This window comes from Salvelinus namaycush, chromosome 5 (genome assembly GCF_016432855.1).
Source record: "Salvelinus namaycush isolate Seneca chromosome 5, SaNama_1.0, whole genome shotgun sequence".
In the NCBI taxonomy this organism is placed as follows: Eukaryota; Metazoa; Chordata; class Actinopteri; order Salmoniformes; family Salmonidae; genus Salvelinus; species Salvelinus namaycush.
In genome coordinates, this window is record NC_052311.1 from 32,479,911 (window position 1) to 32,489,847 (window position 9,937).

A 9,937-nucleotide genomic window follows, 5' to 3' on the forward strand; every position below is an offset into this window, starting at 1 on the left:
TCAGAGAATCATAGATGACTCTGTCTTCAGTAACGAGTTTCTGCAAATAATTTTTGTTAGCATTCCTGTGTTGAAGATTCAAGAAGAATTTGGTAAATTTTTCTCCATATTCCATCCAGCTTGCTTTATTTTTTGTAATAGATTACATTAGATCGTTCTTGAATAAGTTCCTCCAGTTCTTTTTGTTGTTCCTCTAACTTCTTTTGTATCTCTGTGTTATCGTTTTTATTGCTATCTACCTGTACTATTAGTTCATGGATTTCCCTTGTTAGTCTTGTCTCTTTAGCCAGAAAGTGCTTTTTTATTATTGATGAATATTGAATTGAATGATCTCTGAAGGTACATTATAGGTATCCCAAACAGCAAGGGTATTTGCTGAACATATATTGTACTGGGAGAATTCAGTTATAAATTATTTTTTCTTAGTTAAAAATAAATTGTCCTTCAGTAATCTTTGATTACATTTCCAATATCCCTGTCCATGTGAAAATTCTATAAGAGTTATGTGAAGGCCAATTAGATGAGGATCCAATCGCATTCTGTCTCCTATTAGAACTGTTTTAACCTTTGATGCAAGAGAGAAAGAGACAAGAAAGTAGTCAAGACGACTAGCTTGATTTAAGTCTCCTCCATATATATCTGACTAGGTCTGGATTTTTTAGTCTCCAAGTATTCACTATTTCTAATGTGTCCATAATATTTGTGATTTCCTTAAGAGCACAGTGATAATAGTTTTGATTTCCTTAACTTTCCCTTTACGGTCCATTGAGGTACTTAACACTGTGTTATAGTTTACCGCCATAATGATTTGATCATGTTTTGCCTGTAAGTTCAATAAATTGGTATAAATATTTTCGAGGAAGTATGGATCATCCTGATTTGGACCATATAGATTAATGAGCCAAATCTGTTTTTCATCCAATTTCATATTCAAAAAGATCCACTTTCCTTGCACATTCAGATCAACATTTTTGTTAATTAATATCATCACACCTTTTGAGTTTCTTTGTCCATGACAGAAAAATATTTCACCACCCCATTCCTTTTTCTACGCAACTTCATCTAAGGATGTAGAGTGAGTTTCCTGTAAACAGTATATGTTATATTCCTTTTATTTTAGCCACGTAAAGACTCATCTTCTTTTTTTATAATCTGCTAAACCATTACAATTATAACTGGCTATACTTGTTTCACCCCTTACCATAACTAGATACTATTCTCAGTCTAAATTAACCATAATTAGTGCTTGTACTGCCATAAGAGGTATGATGACAGTCAAAATTTGAGATTTTAAATGTCTGATATTTAGAATTGAAGAAAAAGGTTCTAGCAATATTTATTTTATTCACTTGCCTGTTTGCCTGTGAGCCAATGCCACAGATGTTATAAAATTGAGACAAGATATTATGTGTGTAGTAAATCTGAGTAGGTTGATGTGCATGATATTGGATGCGATTTAGTGAGAGTGTGTATGATGTCTGGATAAGAGTAAGACTATATAATGTATGATGTCCAAATAAATAAAAACCCATCCAATTTGCATGGTTGAGTGTCTATGTGTGTAAAATGAAGTGAGCATAGCCTTGATATTCAGGATGATAATTGTAATCCATATCGTATCACAATCATAGTTGCGTCATAATTACCTTTAGCATCATTTTCATAGAAAAACACATCCCAGCGTTTCCATAGCAATTGACATTTCACATGATCATGAAAGAAACCTTGCATTACTATAGAGACGGCTTCACTACATTACAAATGTATCCGGTACATTGTTATTATTCCCCAATGTTCCTGCTGTGATATCTTCCCCTTGCTTGTTGTAAACATAGACTAACATGTAGACAAAGACATAGAAAAGATAGACATACAAAAAACATATTGAATTATAGAAAGGTTCTTGACAGTAGAGAGAGGGGGGAGAGAGGGAGAGGAGAGAAGAGAGGGAGTGAGAGACGAGAGAGAGATCAAGTGTGTATGTATAAGTCTGTGTGTGTAAGTGAGCATGTAATAGCATGGGTACGTCCTCTTTTGAGCAAAATGGAGTCGTGATCTGCTTTGCCAAAGGGAGGTCGGGGGAGGGCCTTGTAGCCATCCCGGAAGGTAGAGTAACAATGGTCGAGAGATAAAAAAGAATACTGCAATGTTGCTTAGGAGCCTGACACAAGGCAGCCATGTCTATTGGCACCATCTTACATTGTGTGTGTGTGTGTGTGTGTGTGTGTGTGTGTGTGTGTGTGTGTGTGTGTGTGTGCGTGTGCGTGTGCTTGCATCCTGCAGCACTATTTTCCAAAAAGTTTTGGGACACTGTAAAGTCCATGGAGAAGAGTACCTCCCCCCAGCTGCCCACCACACTGAGACTAGGAAACACTGTCACCACTGATAAATCCACGATAATTGAGAATTTCAATAAGCATTTTTCTGCGGCTGGCCATGCTTTCCACTTGGCTACCCCAAACCCGGCCAACAGCTCTGCACCCCCCGCAGCAACTTCACAACTTCACCTCCCCACTTCTTCCTTCACCCTGATCCAGACAGCTGATGTTCTGAAAGAGCTGCAAAATCTGGATGCCTACAAATCAGCTGGGCTAGACAATCTGGACCCTCTCTTCCTAAAATTATCCGCCGCCATTGTTGCAACCCCTATTACTAGTCTGTTCAACTTCTCTTTCGTATCGTCTGAGATTCCTAAAGATTGGAAAGCAGCCGCGGTCATCCCCCTCTTCAAAGGGGGAGACACTCTAGACCCAAACTATTACAGACCTATATCTATCCTGCCCTGCCTTTCTAAAGTCTTTGAAAGCCAAGTGAACAAACAGATCACCGACCATTTTGAATCCCACTATACCTTCTCCGCTATGCAATCTGGTTTCCAAGCTGGTCACGGGTGCACCTCAAGGTCCTAAACGATATCATAACCGCCATCGATGAAATACTGTACTGTGCAGCCATCTTCATCGACCTGGCCAAGGCTTTCGACTCTGTCAATCACTGTATTCTTATCGGCAGACTCAACAGCCTTGGTTTCTCTAATGACTGCCTCGCCTGGTTCACTAACTACTTCTCAGATAGAGTTCAGTGTGTCAAATCGGAGGGCCTGTTGTCCGGACCTCTGGCAGTCTCTATGGGGGTGCCACAGTGTTAAATTCTCAGGCTGACTTTTTTCTCTGTATATATCTGCTGCGTGTGATTCTTTGATTCACCTCTATGCAGACGACACCATTATGTAAACATCAGGCCCTTTTTTGGACACTGTGTTAACAAACCTCCAAACAAGCTTCAACACCATGCAACACTCCTTCCGTGGCCTCCAACTGCTCTTAAACTCTAGTAAAATGAAATGCATGATCTTCAACCGATCGCTACCCGCCCGCCCGACTAGCATCACTACTCTGGACGGTTCTGACCTAGAATATGTGGACAACTATAAATACCTAGGTGTCTGGCTAGACTGTAAACTCCTCTTCCAGACTCATATTAAGCATCTCCAATCCAAAGTTAAATCTAGAATCGGCTTCCTATTTCGCCTCCTTCACTCATGCTGCCAAACGTACCCACCCTCGTGAAACTGACTATCCTACCGATCCTTGACTTCAGCGATGTCATTTACAAAATAGCCTCCAACACTCTACTCAGCAAATTGGGTGCAGTCACAGTGCCATCCGTTTTGTCACCAAAGCCCCATATACTACCCACCACTGCGACCTGTATGCTCTCGTTGGCTGGTCCTCGCTACATATTCGTCGCCAAACCCACTGGCTCCAGGTCATCTATAAGTCTTTGCTAGGTAAAGCTCCACCTTATCTCAGCTCACTGGTCACCATAGCAACACCAACCCATAGCAAGCGCTCCAGCAGGTATATTTCACTGGTCATCCCCAAAGCCAACACCCCCTTTGGCCGCCTTTCCTTCCAGTTCTCTGCTGCCAATGACTGGAACGAATTGCAAACATTTCTGAAGTTGGAGACTTATATCTCCCTCACTAACTTTAAGCGTCAGCTGTCAGAGCAGCTTACCGATCGCTGCAGCTGTACACAGCCCATCTGTAAATAGCCCATCCAACCAACTACCTACCTCATCCCCATATTTTTTAGTTTTTCTGCTCTTTTGCACACCAGTATTTATACCTGCACATCCTCATCTGCACATATATCACTCCAGTGTACATTGCTAAATTGTAATTACTTCGCCACTATTGGCCTATTTATTGCCTTACCTCCTTACTTCATTTGCACACACTGTATACAGATTTTTCTGTTGTGTTATTGACTGTACGTTTGTTTATCCCATGTGTAAATCTGTGTTGTTGTTTGTGTCGCACTGCTTGGCTTCATCTTGGCCAGGTCGCAGTTGTAAATGAGAACTTGTTCTCAACTGACCTACCCTGTTAAATAAAGGTGAAGTAAAAATAAATAAATAAATAAATGAACAGGGAGAAGGGCCCATTCATCTTAGATTAGGGCTCCCTGGACCTCGTTGGTCTAACACCGGCGGTAACCGTGGCAATCAATAGCCTCCAGGCTCTGCCTTTTGCCATATCTGAGGCCCCTATCAGAACACCTATAAGATGGCGCCGATAGACATGGCCGCCTAGTTCCAAAGGGGTCCCTTCCTATTGAAAGTAATACTGCATGTTACACTCAGCCTTGAACAAAAATGTCTGATATGTTAGATTTAGCATTTGCGTGTGTGGCTGTTGCACACACTGTTCTTTACTGGCACAGATCAAGTTTCAAGTGTTTATCATTGAGTGTATGTGTGAGTGGGTGTATGTGCGTATATGCTTTGTGTCATTTTGAAATGTGATTTTCCCTTTTTCCAATCAATGTGCTGACCACCTGTGACTGCTGTGACCTGCAAAGATCCCGTCTATCGTCTCTGATTTAGAAAGAGAGCGAGAGAAAGAGAGAGAAAGAGGGATATTGAAACAGAGTCAGAGAAACAGAGAGCGCAACAAGAACAGAGGACAATAAAGCAATTGAGAAAGCTAAAATTGGAAGAAAGAACGAGAGAAAAAACAACAGAACGAGAAAGAATAACAGAAAGAACAAGCGAGAGAGAGAGAACGAGAGAGAGAGAGAGAGAGAGAGATGGAACCCGAACCACCTCCGTCCTCTCTGCCAGGCCTACATTAATCAGCCCCTACTAAAACAGCGCCAGGCCAGATGGGACCCTGGGTAGTGATGATGTCACTGATTGCTGGCTCGGCTCCCCTCTCACTTCTCCTTCTGGTTTGTTTGTGTTGGAAGAGATTGACTCACAGCTGGCTGCTTTGAAATCATTAACGTGGCTAATAGCTATTAATAAAACACTAAATCTAGTGATGAGGAGGGGGATACCCCCAAACCAAACATGTGAAAACCACTAATGTTATGGTTGGAGTGTTTCCCAACAATGCACCACTGAAAGTCTACACACCCCTTGCACAGTTGTCACATTTTGCTGCCTTAAAATTAAATCTAAATAGGATTCCGTAGAATTTTCTTGGTACAGATCTACACAACCTGCTCCACATTTTCAAAGTCAAATAGAAAGTATAGAAAATGTTCTAAATTAATACAAAAAATAAAATAAGATGTCTTGATTGCGTATGTCTTCTCAAACCAGAGTTAACACTTGGTGGATGTAGCTTTGGCAGCAATTACAGCTGTAAATCATTTGTAATAAGATTCTACCAACTCTGCACAACTCTTTGGGAAACATAGTGTATATCCATTGTTTTTGTCAAAATTGCTCAAGTTATGCAATATTCAAACCATGTCGGCAGATTTAAAGTCAGGACTGAGACCGGACCCCTCGTAAACCCTCAACGCCTGTTGGAAAGCCATTCTAATTGTCCTGCTGAAAGATCCAACTCTATCCCAAGGGTTCGATTTTCAGATGACTGAGGCAGGTTTTCCTCTTAACTTTTGACCTGGGCTTTGCTCCTTTCATATTTATTTTGATCCTGACAAACTCCCCGGTCCCTGCCGGTGACAAGCATACCCATAACATGTTGCCTCTTTCACAACATTGCATTCACTCCACATTACTGGCTTATATGGCAAAGTGAAAAAGGTAAGTTTGTGTTGAAAAACTTTTTCATATCATCCTTTATGTTTGCAACAAGGCCCTTAAGAAATACTGCAAGAGAACATGGCAAAGAAATGAACTTCTTGGCTTAACCTTTTACTGCCATGGGCTAAATCAGTTTCTTGGTAGTCTTAAACAAATCTACTTTGAAACAAAAGTATACACCTCACATACAAGAAGACACCTGTTACATGTCAGACACAGAGTTGAAATGTATTCTATTTTGAGTTTGCATCCCAACATTACACGTTATATGCATCACAGAAGACTGAAATATAACAAAACTGTTTGACATAGAAACACACAATTTTTATTGGCTTAAAAAAAAAATCTTATTTATGAAATTATGAAAAATATAAATAACATTCCGCCCATGAGGTCACTAGGTCATTTGACTGCAGGAAAGTGCTACAATAAAAACATCAGTTTTGGGTCAAATCCAACGTGACTCATCGCGGTGTGAAACCCTCTGTATTTTACAAGTAATGTTTTCTTTCCTGAGCAGGAAAAACTCCAGGCTCTAGTTATCGGCTATAACATTCATTATAAGGTCCAGGAGTTTTTTCCTGAAGTGAGCTGACTAGGAAAAACTCTAGTTGATGATGTGTGTTTTGCTCTGTCCGGAGACCTCTCTCTAGTCTACTCAGAGCCAACTCTCTCTTCCTCCGCCCTGGGTGTGCCAGAGAAACTTAGCCAGGTAAACACTGCTCAGACATGTGTTTTTCTCTTTTCAGACAACTCATCAGTGTCCTTGAACACGTACGCAACTCAGAAAAAGAACTAAAACAGCTGTAAGAAAAAGTACAAATTGTCCAAATGCCATATTTGTACAAATGTCAGAGCCTCGGGTTGGCTCAGCCTGATCTACCTACCATGGAGAGAGGAGGATAGCTGATCTGAGGTGTGTGTGGCTGAGGGGGCTGTCATGCTTGGGTAACACTACACCGTGAGGGTGTGTTGGAGGTGGTTGGGGTTGACGTCACTCTCGGAAATAGATTTACTGGAGCAAGTTTTTAAAACGGGCCTAAAGACCTTTCTCTTTCTTTGTGTCAGTTGCCCTACTAGTTGTGTGTAAAAAAAAAAAAAAAAAAAAAAACTATTTGATTTTTATTTTTTACATTATTCTGTATAGTGAAAAGCACCTTACGAATTATTATTTTACTGTTCAGAAAGGCACAATGTTCAGAACCTGTAGATACAGTACAAAGGAATGTCTGTCACTCACACAGTTACAGAATGATTTAGCTGTAACTTGAGGGGGGGGGGGGGGGGGCTGGTTTAGTCTCTGGTTCAGACCCCTATAGGTAGTTAACCCGCACCAGGCCCGGATTAACTTGTGTCACAGTCAAAGGAATCCCCCCTGGTGTTTGCACAGCCGTGTACCTCTGGGGGAGAATCCTAATTAGCTGTCACGCGTTTCCACAGTAAATGATGAGGGACCATAAAGAGGGAATCGGATCGCCTTTCCAGGGGACTTATTTGTTGGGTGGGTTGCTTTGATACATTTACTCGTACATAATGGCCTATCCCCTCCACTCTACTCTACACTGACTGTGATTGGCTGCAAGGTCCAGGGACTACCTCATAATGTTAATACAACATGTAATTGTAAGAGAGAGAGAGAGAGAGAGAGAGAGAGAGAGAGAGAGGAGAGACAAATGTTTTCTTGTTCCCTCGTTTGTTTTTCCTGGTTTAAGTTTGAATCTGAACCAACAGCATTTTTTGTTAATCAATGGCCATCTCCATTTGTGCAAAATCCCTGAATAAAATCTGATTCAACAACCAGCAAACATCAGCCAAGATGTCCTGGCTGTGTGTAGGGATACTGTCTGTTCAGGAGATGTAAATCGGCCCCCGTTAATACGTGTGTTTGGGTTTTCATCTCTCTGGGTCAGCAGTCATCATTTAGGCAGAAATGAGGACAGCTAATAGCTAGCTTATGATGAGGAAAGAGAGAGGATCAACTGTAAACAATGACGTGCTCTTTTCCATGAAGTAAAAGAGGATTCTTTCTCGTTTGGCTGAATTTAGTAACTGCTGTAGTGGGCTAGCTCCACCATGTCCCCTCTGTGTTTCTCAAGCCAGATTCACTGAGGACATCCAGTCCTGGATGTTACAGCTTAATAACTAATGATTATCTTATGGTGCGAGGTTTGTTCTGCCCTGACACACTGTGCCTACCGCAAACTTCTCGAGACATGTTTCTCTGATATTTTAAAATCTCCTGTAGATCCTCGGGGATCGATTGCGTCCCCAGGACGCTCTGTAACTGTTTCATTTCTGCTACATAACCCCTCATCACAAAAAAGTATCTCTTCCTTTCTTTCTTTCGCTCTCTCTCTCTCTCTCTCTTGCTCTCTCTTGCTCTCTCTCTCTCTCACCCTTTATCTCTATCTCTCTCTCTCATTCTTTGTCTCTATTTCTGCCCTCTCTTTCTTTTTCTTTATTTCTCTCTTTGTCTCTCTCTCTCTTTGTCTCTCTCTCTTTGTCTCTCTCTCTCTCTCTCTCTCTCTCTCTCTTCTCCCTCTCTCTCTCCCCCCATGTTGTTGGCACCCCAACAGAGACATTCCAGAGAAAATAATTAATTTATGTCTTTCCGTTGTTGTAGAAGAAACCACATATGTGCTCTGCGGTCTCTGATTGTTGAAGCTGTTCCATTTAGAATAGTAAATTAAGACTGACATCGTGTTTCACAGGACAATGTAACAACGGACCATAATCTCTCTGCTATGTTCGTAAGGAGTCATTGTGTTTTACTCAGAAGTATCCACAGAGCATCGCTCCATTTCGTTGAGATGTCCAGCTGTCCGTTTAGGTCGAGCCTGTGTTTGGGTGTTGTACGTTGTTAATGCTGATTGCGGTTGAGTAGAACAGCGCTCACACAGTCTGAGCCATAGACCACAGAGACAGCTCTATATCGGATTCTCACAGGTCTGCGCATGACTGATGCTTGCCTGTAAAGAACACTGACACCATGTTGTTTGTATTGCTAGTATTGACCTTTCCCATTCAATGACGCCAGTCAAATATACATCATACCTCTTGAGATGCTGTGTCAAATAATTGAATTGAGCAAGTGGACGGCAATGCTGTCATAGCTACCTTTCATTCCCTCGTACCTCAACATGGCCAGCTGGGATGAGGTATGAGGGAATGACAAAGGAGAGGTGGAGGGGAGGAGTGTGTGATCGTGTCTCTCACATGGAAGCTTGGTGTTAGGTGTTCAGTCATGTGGTGTCCAATCCATGCACTGAATAGGATATGGTGGTGTACATGCACATGCACACACACACACGCACACACGCACACACACACACACACACACGCGCACACACACACACACATACACTCACACAGGGAATCCTGGTGCTCAATTCCCCCCACCCGACCTCCACCTGTTCTAGGTGAGTGGTTCTCGTGCTGGGACCTCCCTGTCCTCGTACGTCCAGAGCTCCAGAGAAGGGCTCATTCGTGCCGGGCCAGCCCACAGAGCGAGCTCCCCATCCAGCCTCAGACACGTAGCTCATCCCTGGCCTCTCAGTGAGCCATGAAAGGACCTGCACATGTCTGTATGGGCTCTGTGGTGCAGCAGATTGGCTTGTCTGTCTGTTTAACAACTTGGACACTCTCCTAGCATCTGCTGGAACAGAGCCTACCTACTCAGAACTAGCTCCGGGAATCTGTGTGTCTCTGCTGTACAGGCATGTGTAGTCGTGCATACATGCTGTAGATGTACTGACGATGGTCACGCTATGGTGATGAGGGTTGGTTTTCCTACTCACGCACACTAAGCCACAAGGAAATATACAAATCCACTCACCCTCAGACACACACAAACACACACCTTATTTTTCGCACAAAT